This window comes from Dryas octopetala, chromosome 4 (genome assembly GCF_963921425.1).
Source record: "Dryas octopetala chromosome 4, drDryOcto1.1, whole genome shotgun sequence".
Classification (NCBI taxonomy): Eukaryota; Viridiplantae; Streptophyta; class Magnoliopsida; order Rosales; family Rosaceae; genus Dryas; species Dryas octopetala.
Genome location: NC_141369.1, coordinates 490532 through 504437, shown reverse-complemented (window position 1 = coordinate 504437; position 13906 = coordinate 490532).

The following is a 13906-nucleotide window of genomic DNA, read 5'->3' as shown; positions in this document are numbered from 1 at the left end:
TTGCAAGTTACACAAGCATATATACCAACTGTTAAAGATTATACCTCGTTATTCCAAATGACAGCAGTTACGTGAGTTCCATAACTCCTCAACAGGGATGTGTCAATGGGACCTCCAGGGAAAGGCTCAGCAAGCTCGTTGGGATTATCCTCATTATAATCCTCAACCTGAACCTCAGCTTCTTCAGGAACTGCCTCACGACTAGCTCGTGCTTCTACTAGCCTTTTTTGCTCAGAAGCTATAGGTTGTGTTCTGTGCACATGTCAAACATCGACATCATCGACAATATCGGGGACTTGCCCTCTAGATGAAGATGCACTACGTCTTCCTCTTCTTCTATTCATACCTATATTTTTAAATAAGAAATTGAAATTTTTTTTAGCAAATATAAGATTTTTCAAAAGCTTAAAAAAAAAAAAAAAATCCAACACAGGTGGTTCGGCAGGTAACCACCGAACCATTGTTCATTGTTCGGCAGGCAACTGCCGAACAATTATCAACTGTTCAGCAGATGGTTGTCGAACCAATATGTATTGTTCGACAGTCATCTGTCGAACCAAAATATTTAAAACTAAATTTTTGGATTCGTTCAGTAGAGTACTGCCGAACCAATTAATTTCGTTCATTAACTGACTGCTGAATGAAATGAATTCGTTCGGCAAACCAGTGCCAAACGAGCTACGAAATAAATAAAAAAACCGAAAATCCTCATTCCAAATCATCTCAAACAGACGAAAACGGTATTGGGATGAATTAACTAATTGAAATTAAATAAAAAAGCATTAGATTTACATTTAAATAAAAAAAATTTAGATTAGGGCATACTCACTTCCAATGGCTATGGTAGGGATATAGGTAGCAGCAATGTAATAAGACCACTGATGGAGTTCACGACGGCGATGACGACGACGATGACAGCAGTGATGAAGTCGGAGGTGGGGGTCGGCAATGATGGGCTGGGTTGCTGGTGGGGTGTGAAGCTGGGTATGTGCAATATGAGATGTGTTTTGGTTGGTTGGTTGGGAGGTGGGGTGGGGTAGGGAGGGTGTGTAGTGTAGATGTGTTTGTGGGAGTGTGTAGTGTTTGGGTTGAGAGGGTGTGTAAGGAGAAATTTAGGTATATTAGTGAGATTGTGGTATTTTAGTCATGAGAAGGGTGTGTCAAAAAAATTTTATATTTTAAAAATTAGTAAGGAGTGCGTAGGAGAAACGGGTATGCAAAAAGAAAAAAAAGTGTGTAAATAGCCGCACTCTTAAAAAATTGAACCAAATGGATAAAGACTGGCTCAATTTTGGTTTTCACTTATGAAATTTTTTATTTTAGCAGAACCAAACCCCCATATTATAGTTTATATATGTTTATTATGAGACCTTCTACTATAAATCAATGCTTGCACTCTATTATTTTTTTAAAATTTAAAAACCTTAACATTTTTAAAAGGTAAACAGCTTCCCATACTAAAACAACTCATGTGCAACTCACATGTGAGCGTGAGTAATCGGTTGCATTCTTACCTAGGAGTAAGTTTCATCCATCTCTCTTATGTTTGAATTTCATTGAATTCAAACAAGTCTAACAGAGGAACTCTTTCTCCCAAAAGGAACTCTCTTTCTTCGTTCGCCCTCCTTTGTCGTCATCCATTTGGCAGTGGTCCTCGTCTTTTCTGCCGTCTGTAATCAACATACACTTTCATTGAATTTCAAACTAGCCTAACAGAGACCCAAATTCGTCGTAGTCTACTTGGCGGTGATCGTCGTCTTCTCCGCTGTCTTTCCCATCGTCTGTAATCAACATACACTTCGTCTACATTTCAACGTAATGGTTTTCGGATTTCGTATTTTGAGTTTTGCAAATTTGAGTTTTATTTAGAATTGGGTGTTTTTGGATTTCACACTTAGAGGTTTGCAAGTTTGGGCTCTATTTTAAATTGGGGTTTTTGGATTTCTCCCTCTCATTTGCAAATTATTCTAAATATGGTCTTGTATTGGAAAATTAAACTTGGGTATGCAGCAGTCTAATTCTATTGGTTGATTGGTGTGGTCTGGTGATATTGGTTGATTGGATTAATGGATCACTCATACACTTACAGGAAACCCTCTGTTAGTTCTTTTTTGTTGGGTTAGCTTCTTTGTGATGGTGTTGTCTGAAGTCTTGATTGAAGGTTACAATTTTGTTGAGATGGAAATGAATTGTAACATTAAAATTGTCGAAACGACCTACTGTTTGACAATTATGAATGAACTTGCAACCATGAAGTTAAATATTGCAAAAGCTATTTTGGTCATCTGTTATGCTCATTAATTTGCCTAGAAGATCTGTGTCTTGCTGGATTTTTTTTTTTTTGTCCAACAGTGTAACACTTTGTGAACATAAAGCCACATAGAACTTTATATGATCTGAAATATTAATGTTTTTGTTTCTATGTTCATGTGTGAAATTATTTGTTTACTAATCATATTTACATATAGCTAAACTAAACATGCACTTCAATTACTAATAAATTATCATCATCCAATTTTTTGTTGCAATAGTTTCTTTATCTTCTTTGAAGGTATGCATCAACAATTCGATGTCTAAGAAAAGACAAATTCCCTCAAATCAAAGCCTTGCAATAAAAGGAGAAAACGACACCAATATGTCGTCTGTTGCACATGGTGCCTTTTTTCAATATCTATATGTCCTCATTTGTTTTTGTTTTAAATTATTTGAAATACACTATGAATGGTAAGTTTATTGTTTTATTGGTCAATGGTTTAGGCAAGTCCAGTCGGAGACACTTAAACAAGCTGGTAAGCAGTTTAAGAATGACAAAAAAGTTGTTATATTTAATTTTGGGTTGAGGTGAATTCCTATTGAATTTTGATGAACTGTCTATTTTCTATTATAATTTATGACTTAGCACTCGATTTTGACAGTGAAAGCAAGATATGTCCACTCAATGGAAGGAATTGAATGCGAAGTTAAAGACAGAGTATTGTCCTAAGCCAAAGTCTAATGAGGTTGTTGGAGAAAGCACCTGCACGTACGATAAAGACTAGATGCGCCCCGATCGGTTTAGGGAAGTTGTTGGAATGCTTGCTTGGATTAAGTGCAGTAGCATGTGTTGCCATCTATGTCGTTTTCTTGTTGATCGCTTTGAACCAGACCCGTGTTCCATTGAGATACATAGAAAGACTTTGATCATCACTCCCCAAGATTTTAGAGTCTTAATGGATGTTCCCGAGGGTGAAATGAAAATTTTCATTACGAACTCCGTGAACAAAAGCGAAGTCCAAAATTTGGCCAATATCCATTGCAACAAGGATGAGAAGATTATGATTGTTGACTTACAAAAAAAGCTTTTTGAGGCAGATACAATTGACGACAACTTTCGGGTTAGTTTTATGTTGTTCGCCTTGGGAACTATTCTTTGCCCAACTTCTTCCCTCATAATGAATAGAAAATTTCTACAAGCACTCAAAGAACCAAATATCATACGACTTGGTAAATGGGCAAATTATTCTCTGAAGCATCTGGTGGATGGAATTAAGTCCTTCAAGTCAAACGAAGGAAGCTACCTATCCGGTTGCGTTCTATTTTTGCAGCTGTACTATATTGATGCTCTTCAACGTGGCAGAACAATGGTAGACCGTTCTTTGTCCGTCGTAGTTTCATCGGATGAGCAAAAGACAAGTAGGTTGCTGAAATAGGTGAAAGAGAGAGGGGGATTTGTAAGCACTGAAATTGAACTAGGTGATCGTTGTTTACTAGTTCACCAACATACTGATGTAACATTCTTAAAGGGCGAGGTAGTGACATTATCTCATACTGTTTTTGTCCTCCAGAAGTCTATGACTAATGTTTGCTCATTTATTTCTGTCATGGGGAAAGTCATGATTAAAGAGATAAAGCTGTTTCTGCCCTCTAGAAATCTCAATTTGTCATGAATACAAATGTTTCTGCTATCCAGAAATCCATTACCGATGGCAATGAATTAATGTCCAACAATTTTATGCAATTTAAAGAAATTTTTTTAAAAAAAATGTGGGTGAACAAATTGCTAGTATGGTGGCGTTTTCGCAAATTCAACATGTCCATAATGCGCTTAATAAAGGTGAAACAACTCGTAACCGCGCTTAATAAAGGTTAATAGATCAAGAACTCCTAAACATAAAGGTTAAGCGCTTGGGTGATTTTTGGGTGAAAATCCAAATAATGCGCTTAATAAAGGTTAATATCTGGGTTATTAGAAAAGAAATGGTATCAGAGCCAAGGAAGTGTTGTTAATCATAGTCCCTGTAACATCGGAGTGGTCCGAATCCACCGATTACAAACATTGATCAACAACAGTTAGCTCTTACTTTAGTCTGTTTAAATTCTGAAAATATTTTGAGGGGGGTGGAAGTCCGTTGTAGCCGAGGATAGGCGTTGAGGACGCTTGACACCGTTGAGAACTGAAAAATATTTTCAAATTTTTACAAACTGTTTTAATGGCTAATCTGTTTAGATCGTTGTCTCGTAGATCTGATGGATCCAGACCTAATGAAGTTATGAGGATTAAGAACAGCGAAGAAGTAGTAATTAGAGATTTTGAAAAACAATTACAGAACTGGAAAATTCCTAAAGTCCCTATTTATGATGTTTATAGAAAAGGATCCTTTTCATTTAAAAGTGATTATGTTATTAAGACTTGTGAAAGAACAGTTGATATCTCAGAGTCTCATGAAAATTTCCAACTCTTTTCACAAGAGATGTTAAAAGAACATCAAAAAAGAGAATTCAAATATTTGCACATTGGTTTAGTACAGGTTGCAGTAAAACCCTTAACAAGAACAGGGTTAAAAACTTCAGTACTAATATGTGTTCGAGATTGCAGGCATAACCGCTTTGCGGATTCACTATTGGGAGTAGTGGAATCATCACTTTGTGATGGGCCAGTATTTTTCAATTGTTTTCCGAATTTTTCTATCTCACTTGCAGATAAAGGGGCCTTAAAGGCTTTAACCCTAAACTTACAAACCCAGGGGTTTGATATGATCTCAGGGTCACAAAACATGGCTGTTGTTTATAGAATTTACTATAAAGCCATGAACACCCTTTGTCCAGAAGCTCATGACTTAGAAGTCAAAGGTAAGACTACATTATTCCAGGCCAATTTAGGTAAGGCTAATGTAGTTGTCCCTAAAACAATTATGTGGAATGACATAACTCTTCCTGAAAGATGGACTTTACAGAATCAGGTCCCTACCAGACCATTGGAGAATCAAGAATTGGATCAAATCATTGAACATCAGGATGGAGATGTAGAGATCAGATTTTCTACAAGTAGGACAGCCAGGATTGGAAGAGAAAGCGTAAACTCTAGAGGGGAAAGCTCTAGACTGACTAGTGCAAGGAACTCATTTGTGGCAGAATCGGAACATGATAAAATAATCATGGGAGGATTGATGCAGACTGACAATGGAATTAGTCAGCCATGGTACAGGGTGGAAACACCTGGCACTGAAGCCAGCAGGCCAAGCCAGGTAAGAAGGCCTCAATCACCTACCTTTTCAGATTTAGAAGGTGATCTTTTTATAAATGTTTTAGAAATAGAAAGCCCTTTTGAAATAGATCAAGAACTCCTAAAAAGAGAGTACATGCTTGATAAAAACAGAAAGAAAAGAGAATGGTTTGAGCATACTTTTGATCCAAAACAAAAGGAAGTCATTCATAAAGCCTTTATTGCTAACATAACCCAGTTTAGGAGGCACATTGCTTTCTTTGTCTGGTTCGAAGGTTTTGCTAAAAGGCAAAATGTTGAAGAATATAATCTGGTGATTAATACTTTAGAAAATCCTTTTAAGAATTACCTAACTAAAAAGGGAAAGACAGTTAGGTCAATCCATCCACCAGCAGAAACCCTAGAAATGAATGGGGCATTTGCTGCTCCTTTTAAAACTGATACTTTATCTAGGATTGAGAAAATCACAACTGAACATATTGGGGATATTCTGTCCCAAGGAAATTATACCAATTTGTTCCTTCAATCGTTAGGAGCCCAAACTTCTAGGATTGAAAATATCTTAAAGACCTTTAAAGAAGAAGATTCTAAATTAGAATCTACCAAACAGGTTAAAAATAACTCTATACAGGAAGTAATGTTTAAACCTCCACCAACCTTGGAAAATTATAGATTAAAACCTCCTGTGTCTAGCAGCCAACAAAAAGATGTAGTGGATGAAATTCTCCAAAGATTGTCTAAATTAGATATAAAAGACAAAACTTCTAAGGTAGAAGGATCAAAGAGTCCCATAATAAATGTCCTCTCTAAAAAAGAAGAAGAAACAGAAGAGGAAGAAGACTTAGAACAAGTCTTCATGAACCATCCAGAAGATTCAGCCAGTGCTCAGATAAATAAAATAAACTTTAAAAGAAACCCAATTCCCATGGCTCCAAGTAGGAATTATTACCATAGACCAACACCTGTCGATATGGGATTTGAGGAAAATTTCCATTTTGATACGGCTAGGTTTGATGCAGGGTCCATTGTAGAATGGAACATAGACGGCCGTACAGAATACCAAATTATTGATGTGGTTAGGCAAATGCTAATGTACGCAACTGTTGGTAAAGCTGCAGGTAATTCAGAGAGTCAAGTGGCTTCTGCCATTGTGACTGGCTTCTCAGGACAATTAAGAGGATGGTGGGATTTCATGCCAGAATCTAAAAGAAATGAAATTCTATTTGCTACCAAGAAAGTAGAGAAGGATGAATTTGGGGTTAAAACAGAAACCACATTAGAAGATGGGGTAAATACTCTGGCTTATACAATTACTCTTCATTTTTTAGGATCTGTTAATGTCCAGCATGAAAGGTCTAGGGAGGTTCTCATGAACCTTAAATGTCCAACCTTGTCCCAATTTAGATGGTATAAGGATGTCTTTTTAGCTAAGGTATACACTAGACCAGATTGTCACCAAGAATTCTGGAGAGAAAAATTCATTTCAGGTTTACCACCTTTGTTTGCTGAGAAAGTAAGAAATAGGCTAAAAGCCAGAAATGGAGGCATAATCCCTTACGCTTCTTTAACTTTTGGGCACCTTGTCTCAGAAATTTGTGCTGAGGGCTTAGCCTTATGCACAGATATGAAATTAAAAAGGCTTTTAGAAAAGGAAAGGTCCTCCAGAGGAAAGGAGATGGGTGATTTTTGTGAACAATTTGGATTTTCAAAACCCTCTGATTTATATAAAACAAAGAAAAGAAAATTTCACAAAAGTAAAAAATTTTCAAAAAAGAGGCAAGAGTGGGTTAAAGAACCCAAGGAAGAAAGAAATTTTAAAAGAAAAAGGTTTCAAAAGAAAAGGAATTTTTTAAAGAAACCTCCTGTCTGTTTTAAGTGTGGCAAAACAGGACACTACAAGAATGAGTGTCGTTTGAAAGAAAAAATTAATTCTCTGGAAATTCATGAAGAATTAAAAGAAAAAATTTATAACATTCTTCTAAACTCAGAAGATTCTTCAAGCGAAGAGATAGCAGGATTAGAAGACACCACAGATCAAGATTACTCAAGCTTTAGTGATCAAGATTCAGACATCTCCTGTATTTGTAAAAAGGTAAAAAACCTTGAGATAAATGTCTTAACCTCCCAGGATAATTTTCTCTTAGATCTCATAGACAAAATAGAGGATCCTACCCAAAAGAGGTTAACCTTAGAACAATATTTAGAAACTGTTAGCAAAGGTCAGCCCAGTAAGAGAAAAGAAAGCACTTTTCCCTCACCAATTGAACCTTACAGTTTCCAAAATATAATTGAAAGAATAGGGATGTCACAAAACCTTAGTTCACAAGAACCAACAATTCCAGATCTGAAGAAAGAAATTAATGAAATAAAAGGAGAAGTCAAAGCTCTAAAAGAGAGAGTCAACCTTCTAGAATTAACTCAGCTTTCAGAAAGATTTCAAGAACAGGAATTCGAAGAAGAATTTTCTGCTAAGTTGGAAAAAGGGAAAAAAGTAACTATAGAAGAGTCAACTAGTCTTAACCAGATCAACCAGATTGACCAAGTAATTACTCAAAGATGGTTCATAGAAGTAACCATCAAAATTGGAAAGAATCTTGAAATCACAACCATGGCTTTAATGGATTCAGGGGCAGATTTGAACTGCTTAAGAGAAGGATTGGTCCCAGTAAAATATTTCTCAAAAACAACTCAAACTTTGAATGCTGCCAATGGAAAAAGAATGAAAATAAATTATAAATTGTCTGATGCAGCAGTCTGTAACCAAGGAGTTTGCTTTGAAACACCCTTCTTAATGGTAAGAGACCTTTCACAGAATTGTATTCTAGGAACTCCCTTCCTAAATATGTTATATCCTATGCAGGTCTCCAAACAGGGAATTAAGACTTCAATCTGTGGAACTAATGTTGTTTTCTCTTTCATTCAAGAACCACAGGTTAAGTTTATTAATAACATCAAAGACCAGATTGAAAAGAAAGAAAGGTTCCTATTCTCTTTGAAAGAAGAAGTTCAATACAGAAGGACAGAAGAAGTCTTAAAGACTTCACAAGCCCAGGCCCAAATCAAAAGCATAGAAGAAATGCTAAAAAAGGAAATCTGTTCAGATTTACCTAATGCCTTTTGGAATAGGAAAAAGCATGAAGTTTGGTTACCCTATGAACCTGGCTTTAATGAAGCCCAAATCCCAACAAAGGCAAGGCCCATTCAGATGAATAGTGCCCATCTAGACCTCTGCCAAAAAGAGATTAACGATCTCTTAAAAAAAGGCCTGATCAGAAAAAGCTCTTCACCATGGAGCTGCCCGGCCTTTTATGTGGAAAAGGCTGCTGAAATCGAACGAGGTGTCCCCAGGTTAGTCATAAATTATAAACCTCTCAATAAAGCTCTTAGATGGATTAGGTATCCTTTACCTAATAAAAGGGATTTGTTAAATAGACTCTGTGGTGCCACTATTTTTTCAAAGTTTGATATGAAATCAGGTTACTGGCAGATACAGATTAAAGAGGAAGAAAGGTATAAAACTGCCTTTACGGTTCCATTTGGTCATTACGAATGGAATGTAATGCCTTTTGGACTAAAAAATGCCCCATCAGAGTTCCAAAACATCATGAATGAGATATTTAACCCATACTCTCATTTTACTATTGTCTATATTGACGATGTTCTGGTTTACTCCAAATCTTTTGAACAACACCTTAAACATATCAAGGTGTTTCACAGAGTTGTTATGCATGCAGGACTAGTTGTTTCAGCCAAGAAAATGGAAATATTTCAGACCAAGGTAAGGTTCCTTGGACATAATATCCATAATGGGACAATTATTCCAATTGACAGGGCCATCGAATTCGCAGATAAGTTCCCTGACGAAATCAAGGACAAAACACAACTGCAAAGGTTTCTAGGGAGCCTAAATTATATTGCAGACTTTTATCAAGATCTTGCTAAAGAAAGTAAGATTTTATACCAAAGGCTGAGAAAAAATCCTACTGCTTGGACACGAGAACACACTGAAGCAGTGAAAAGGCTTAAAGCCAAGGCAAAAGAATTGCCATGTCTTTCTATCCCCATCCCTGAAGCCTTTAAAATAATAGAAACAGATGCTTCAGAACAAGGGTATGGTGGGATTCTAAAACAAAGAATCCAAGGAAAAGAACAATTGGTCAGGTTTACTTCGGGATGCTGGAAGCCTGCACAACAAAATTATTCTACAATAAAAAAAGAAATTCTTGCAATTGTTTTATGTGTCACTAAATTTGAAAGTGATGTTTTAAATCAGCCATTCTTAATTAGAGTTGATTGTAAGGCGGCTAAAGACGTTTTAACTAAAGATGTTAAAAACATAGCTTCAAAACAGATTTTTGCTAGATGGCGAGCTATTCTTTCTGCCTTTGATTTTCAAATTGAATATATTAAAGGAGAAAACAATTCTCTTCCTGATTTTCTAACCAGAGAATTCTTGCAGGGAAAGATTTTGCAGGAACAACAGGCTGAGCCAAAACTTGAATCAGAAACTAGAAAGGGACCTAAAAGGGCCCATACAAAGAAAAGATAAGCAAAAAATGGATCAGGAGGAACCTAAAAGGTCTCCTTATATCCCTTCAATGGAAATCCCTCTAGGAACCATTGAGGATATCTATGCAGAAATGAACCCAGCTGAAGTAGCAAGGTTAAATCTGATTGGTCATTTGCACCCTAAATTTGAGGGTAAAAACCAATTTTTCTTTGAAGCAATTCTGGTAGAAACAGGATCGGTTAAAATAACCCACAACTACAGAAATGACTCTAAAAGAGTTATAGGGTTCTCTCAACTATACATCTTAAAGGTGTTAACCTTGAATGATTGGGGTTCTAACCCAATGTCTAAAAGACGTTTTAAAAATCCAAAAATTTATCCAAATTATTTCAGTTATTTTGATTACCAGCATGCCTGGGAAAATGCCTTGTGTTTACAAAATGATATTTTCTCACACTCCTGGTTTTTCAATTTCCAGGTCCGAGATAAGAAACCCCTTCCAAACTGGTTTAAAGCATGGTTTCTTGTTTGGGGTCCTTCCATTGATCTTTTGCCTTTAGATCTTAAAGATTCTTTTTTCAAATTTAGAAAATCAAATTTTGATTTGGAAGGATATTGGGAAGCCCTGTTGTGGTTTTTCTACCTTTATGATATGATTTGGATTTTAAAATGGGTTTATGAAATCGCCCCACCTGAGGAAGATAATTTCATCTATCTCCCTCATCTTAAAAGACAATTATTCATAAAATGGTGGGATAAATACCAAATCCAGCATCTGCTGTTTCCCAGATTTAAAATTAAATCTGTAGATGAAATTCTTGCAGGAGTAAAAGAAGCCTCTTCTTCCCAATCTCAAAAGGAACCCAGAGAATCTGTTCCTGTCCTTAAAGGACTTCTCTCCCAAATTAAGAAGGCTAAATCAGCTGATCCTTCACTCTCCCAATCTGACATCAAGAGACAGCTCATGGAAGCACTTGATGAAGTAGACAAGATGTCTACATCCGATCATGATGAAGATGACACCCACCTCAATAATGAAGACGACTGTGAGGGAATATGCTCCCCTCTTTTTTAAAGGTGTCGGCCACATTATTTTTCTAAAAGAAAGCTACTGTTCATTTCAGTGCGGGTCACTATTCATTTCACCACGTCACTTCTGGTTTCCCACTTCAGTTCATTACGCCTAAAGGGATAAGAAGGAATCTGCTTTTCCTCTCTATATAAGGAAGGCCTCTCCTCAATTCTAAGGCATCGAAAATTTTAGCAAGTTTGAGTTTAAGTTGTAAGAGTGTTTAGTTGTAAGAGTGTTTCTCTTCAGAGTTTGAAAGTGTGTTTTCTTTAAAAGTGTCTTAAAGTAACTTTCAGAAATCATTTGGAGGTCTCCTGTTCCAAATGAATCAGTAAGTTATTATGCTTTGTTCTTTTTTCTGTACTTTGATTTATTATCTTTGTATCTTTGAATTGCTTTTACTTTGTGTTTGTATTTTGTACTTGTATTCCCTTCCAGTTCATAAATATAAAAGAAGTTAATATCTGGGTTATTAGAAACGATTACCTTCAATTAATGAAGTGCAACCACAACCACGAATTGAACCTAGAATAACCCGTCAGAGATCTTTGTCTTTGGAGAAACTACCTCAAAAAGAGGTATGAAGAAGCTTTCAATAACAAGTATTGACCATGTTTTTCAAGTGTTCAAGTACAATTGATTTTTAACACAAATTATTTTCCAGATTTGGAATCTTGAATAATAAGTATTTTTCATGTTTTTCGTAACAAGTATATGTACTGTTAAAATGTAATGGTTGACTTGTTTTTGTTCATATTGATGTGTTGTTGTTTCGAATCTTGAATAGCAAGTATTGATGTACATGTATTGATTGGCTTTTGTTCATATTGTTGTGTTGTTAGTTGGAATCTTGAATAGCAAGTATTGATGTGTTGATTGGTTTTTGTTCATGTTGTGTTCTTGCTGGTTGATTGGTTGATTAGTCAAATCACGATGAGTTCACAAGCATGACGAGCACCATCAATATAGATAAGGGTCTTAAGAGGCATTTTGTCTCTGATAAAGTGAACAAATTAAGCCTCTATACTGGAAATGAAATTTAATAAGATCTCTGAGAGGCAAGGATGCGAACCTTTCAAGGGTCCTCTACCCGGTCATTTATCCCATGATGACATGTCAATGTGTGCCTTCATTTTTAAGTTGAATATGTTTGACATGTAAGATGGTTACTTACTAGAAGTTTGTCAATGTGTACTACATAATCGATGTTCCAGACTTACTCATAGGTTAAGCCGTATGTCATATAGATATGTCATTGTTCACCTTGACAAAGGATACAAATTTACATTGTACCGGCAAAATTTTGAAACATTGTGGCCTGAAAAGTACATCAGCATGAACTTGGTAGATGTGGTAGGAATATACCAAAGGCATCCCGGTTCTATGGATTGGTTCTTCCCCTTTTTCTTCTCGGTACTCTACCCTAATATCCTTACTATAGTGATAAATATTGATGGTGAATGAAACTATTTTAAGATTTTTTAGGAAATAAAAAACAATTGAAAGGGTAGAAGGAGAATATACTCGTCGAAACAACAAATACTTGCCCTTTCAAGAACTGTCAGCAGATATACCTCATTCTCTACTGTGTTAGTCAATAAATCAATCAATTAATTAATCAAACAGAGTTACTTAATATAGGTGCAAGCATGACACCACTTCATATTGTTGCAGATGTTTTTCACTTTACGCGATGCCGAAACACCTCATCTCTTTTTATTAGTTGTTAAGCCTCCCACAAAGAGGCTGAGATATGGGATTCACTTAGGATGCCTAATCGTGAGTTACATCATCAAGGGATGGTTTCCGGTTTGGTGGGTTTACTTGTCAAACGTATGATATGTGCATGTATCTTATTTCTTAATACTCTACTGATTATTAATCTATTCATTTGAATTGAATTTACCTCAGTTGTGCCTACTCGATTTGTTATTTTGTAATGAGCGGTTAGAAGAAATGTGAGCATTCAGTAGTTTCAAACTCATTTATCTCTATGGTGTCCCACAACAGCCTAATGGCTATGACTGTGGGTTATTTGTAATAAGATGGATCATGGATTTTGAAAATTCCTTACAATTTGGCAAAGACGTGAGTTTTTTTATTATCTTATCTATGATTGATTATTTGAGTGTTTAGGTTTCTGTATTGTGAATATTATTGAGTTTCATGCAGCCTTTTGATTCAATGGGTGAGTGGATGAAAATTGCTCTTGAAATTGTCAAGCATTCACGAAACCTTAGGCTCCATGTGATTTTGAAGGACATTGAGACTGGATCACATCCCAATTTCGAGTCGCCAAATGACTCATTTGAAAAATTGATGTCAAAGAAGCCTCCATCTACCAAAGTGTCTAAACAAACAGAAAAATAGACAAAAAGAGGAAAGTGGTCAAAAGAAAAAAATTATCAACCTTTTGTAGGCAACCCGGTTTTTTTTATACATGGTTCTGATTTCTTTTGTATAGTGCATGGTTCGAATTCCTTTTGTACATGATTTGGATTATTTTGTACATAGTTATGATTTTTTTTGTACATAGTTCAAATTCTTTTTTGTACATAGTTCCGATTCCTTTTGTTTCGTCGAGGTAGACCACCACAAACCTATTTAGATACTCATGGAAAACTTGGTTCATGAGCATACAAAAGGAAGCCGCACTACTAGAAAATCGGACAAGAGCCACTGTCCATGTCCATGGCCATTGTTCCCTAATGGCCAAAACTCATTAGCCTCTGTTTTGTCACACACCTTCTGTCAATGGCTATTACAACGTATGCTAATACTAATTTGTCACTGCACATACATCTGTGACTTACTGAAAACATGGATCCCGCAATAATCTCAACTT